This window comes from Choristoneura fumiferana, chromosome Z (genome assembly GCF_025370935.1).
Source record: "Choristoneura fumiferana chromosome Z, NRCan_CFum_1, whole genome shotgun sequence".
Lineage (NCBI taxonomy): Eukaryota > Metazoa > Arthropoda > Insecta > Lepidoptera > Tortricidae > Choristoneura > Choristoneura fumiferana.
The window spans coordinates 7,965,847-7,969,697 of NC_133472.1; positions in this window are offsets into that span (position 1 = coordinate 7,965,847).

Below are 3,851 nucleotides of genomic sequence, written 5' to 3' on the forward strand. Positions count from 1 at the left end.
CAGGTTTTTTGAGAATTCAACCCCTGAAAGAGGTAATGTGGTGACAAAGTCAATCGAAAATCAGTCGTTGATATTTCAACGCACAGCCCAAACCACTGGACCTAGAGACTGAAATTTTGCACAAAGATACCTTATACAATGTAGGCATCCACTAAGGAAGGTTTTTTTGGAAATCTAACGGTAACGGGAAAAAACGGGATTTATATATTCGATTCCGAGTGACCCTATCTCAGTAACTGTAATAACTAACTTCAATTTGATTCACAAGTAGGTATACATTAATTAAAACATAGATTTCAGGATTTTTGGAATTCCCAAGGGATAAGGAAAAAACGGGATTTATATATTCAGTTTAACTGAATTCTATGAACTATAATTACTAGACTCTTCAAATTTAGCATAGAAGTAGGTGATTATAATAGTAAAAAAACAGTTTTAAGGAATTTGGAAATTCCCACGGGATAAGGAAAAAACGGGATTTATATATCAGTTTAGCGGGATCGATTTTTCATTTTACTGGTCCTAGAAAACTAATATTTGCATATAGGTTCCTTGAGGAGTGTAGGGGAACACTACAGGATTTCCCGAAGTTCTGACGGGAACGGAAAATGGGATTTTTTCGTTTTACTAATCGCAGAAGGCAGGCAACTTGGCATGTAAGTTGCTTGAGAAGTGAAGAGAACCATTAAGAAATAATTTCCCGAAATTCCCACGGGAAAGGGAAAAAAACAGGATCTTTCATTTTAATGGTCCTAGAAAGCTGAAATTCGGCATGTAGGTTGCTTGGGGATTGTAGAAGAGCGTTAAGAAGGACTTTCCAAAATTCCAACGGGAACGGAAAATACGGTATTTTTCGTTTTACTGATCGTAGAAAACTCAAATTTGGCGTTTAGGTTCCTTGGAGAGGAGTGTAGGGGAGCACTACAAAGGATTCCCAAAATTTTGACGTTAACGGGAAAAAACAGGGTTATCGTTAGTATTATTGCAATTTTACATTAAACAGCATTAGTATTATTGTGGAACCATTAAGAGATAATTTGCCGAAATTCTCACGGGAAAGGGAAAAAATGGAACTTTTCGTTTACTGGTAGAAAGCTAAAATTCGGCCAATGTATAGGAGCACTGAGAGAGGACTGTCCAAAATTCACACGAGAGAACAGGGAAAAACGGGGGATTTTTTTTTAACTGGTCGTAGATAGCTGAAACTTGGCAAGTATGTTCCCTTGGAGAGTGTAAGGGAGCATTAATAGAGCATTTCCCGAAATTCTTATGGTAACGTAAAAAAAAAACACGATTTTTCGTTTTAGTGGTTGTAGAAAGCTAAAATTTCAAAATTCAAATGTATATACTGCACGTACGCTGCAAAAAGCTCTTTAACCGACTTCAAAAAAATGAGGAGGTTATGCATTCCGCTATATATATTTATTTATGCTTGTTCACCGATTCTCGCTTAATTGTGGACCGATTTTTAAATATTTTTTTATTCGAAATAAAATCTACTCCTGAGGTAGTCCATTGTCACCAAATCAAATCTGATGACGGAATCTCAGGGAATCGAGGGCAACCCTCAAATTTTGTAGGCACGCATAACGTTTTTTATATAATTATCTCGAGTTATTTAAGTATTTGCGTCTGACAGACATCATCTCATGTTGATGAGCTGATGATGGAAGGTTAAACTCCTTAACGGTTAGAGGTAACGAGTTAGAAGAAGTTTCTTTAAACATCATATGCACGTATAGGTAGACCTTTAGTTGTATTCTTTCTGGTTATTCAGGTGAGCTGATGAGGGAAGGTATAACTCCTTAACGTTAGGAGGACACATTAAGTACCTACACCAAACCAATCAACTCATTACGTAACAAAATTTATCAATACCTGTAAAACAGTATACTGTGACAGGACAGGCTGACAGACCTGAATTTGGCACACATGTAGATAAAGTATCATAGGAGTGCACTAAGTAAGGATTTTCGAAATTCCCATGGGAAAAGGAAATATTTAACTTTTCTGCTTCTTGGTTGTTTGGGGAATCTCTGGAAAAACAGAGTGGATTTAAAAAAAAACTATTAGTAAAAGCTTTTTCAAAAATCAAAATCAAAATCAAAATGGTTTTATTATTCCTATCCCGCGGAACAATCCTATGCCGCGTAGGTACGAAGTCGCGGGCAAAAGAAGCACGTGGGTTTTCTAAAATTACAACCCTGACCTAAAGATGTGAAACAGGGGTACAAAGTTTAACGAATTATGATCATCTAGGTTGATTTTAAATTCAAAAATTTGCAAAATATAATCCTCCGAAAAATCATTAAAATGCGAAAATAAAGATCAAGAAAGTAAATGATCTGTGTTACCCCAAATTTACGCGAGCGAAGCCGCGGGCAATAGCTGTATATAAATAAAACCAAGACGAAAGTAATAATTTTGTTTTTAAAACTAAATACCTATCTATATCCATTTAGTGCACTTAACTATATCTAATACGCAGGCATCTAATATTATTGATATATATACAGAAAGAGTAAAAATTCTAATATATAAATAAAACCAAGACGAAAGTAATAATTTGTTTTTAAAACTAAATACCTATCTATATCCATTTAGTGCACTTAACTATATCTAATACGCAAGGCATGTACGACCAAAATTATTTATTTTTTTATTACCTGTTTCTATTAGTAGTAAAACGTCTGAATAACTTAACCTCTAGTAAGCCAAATTAAAAAAAAAACTACCTAAGTGTCTCCTTTGTCTCAAGTAATATTAAGTTTACAGATTAATAATGAAATGGAAATAGAAAGCCTTAAATTGGTGCAGATCTCAACTTGAGTCCAAGTCCACAAGATAATCTTTTTTATAAATAAAAATAAATAAATAAGTATACTTAAGTAATTAATAAACATTTTACCTAAGTATTGCTTAAATAGAGGCTAAATAGAGTTCCGTGCGTATTACTATTTGTCAACGGCCTTGATTTATTAAAATAAGAGGTGTACCTAAAGTTCGTGACCCCAGAAACCGGCACCATGGTGATGAAAGACGTTCACCGAACCAAGGTTTGATGCTAACATTAATGTATTGGTAACATTAAGTCCAAGCTGGCTATGGATAAGTGAAGGTATCCCATACCATAATTTTGGACAATTTTGTTTGCACGATCCGTTTGGCTTCTTTTGGTAAGATAAGTACAGACGAAATGTGTTATATATTATGGGTAGGTACTACGGTACAGGATAGGGAATAAATGGGATTTATATTTTCAAAGCGGCCTTTTTACTCCGTAATTATAAATATGAGACCTCAAATTTGGCATGCAGGTAGATAACACTAACAGATAAAAACTGTTTCAAGATTCCCCAAAATTCCCACGGGATAAAACGTTTAAAGGGGATTTTATAAACTAACTGAATCATAAAACGCACAAGCTAAACTAATAAACCTAAGGACTGTAGATTTGGCATACTTATGTAAATCTGGTGACAATACAATAATCTGGCAGTGACATCCAGGTAGTCTGGCCAGGATCGTCTCCGCAGGAACGAACTCCTCAAAACTTAATGGCACACACAAGAAACTTTGCGAGATTATTAAATTTCTTTCAATGACAATTCATATGATAGACCCACCTGATGTTATAGCGAAGGTCACCTGCTCATGAGTGAACCCGTCGTAGGTTGATAGCTCTGATATGTAATTTTACAGTCATGTACGTTCAGTTTTGATGATAGGTACACACGACTTAATGAAAGACTGAAATAGCTATAAAGATAAAAAAAAACAGTGTAGCTTTCTATAGTATTTACTAATTTTAAAAATTGTTTTAGTTGTCGAGTTCTCTGTTGATGTATACT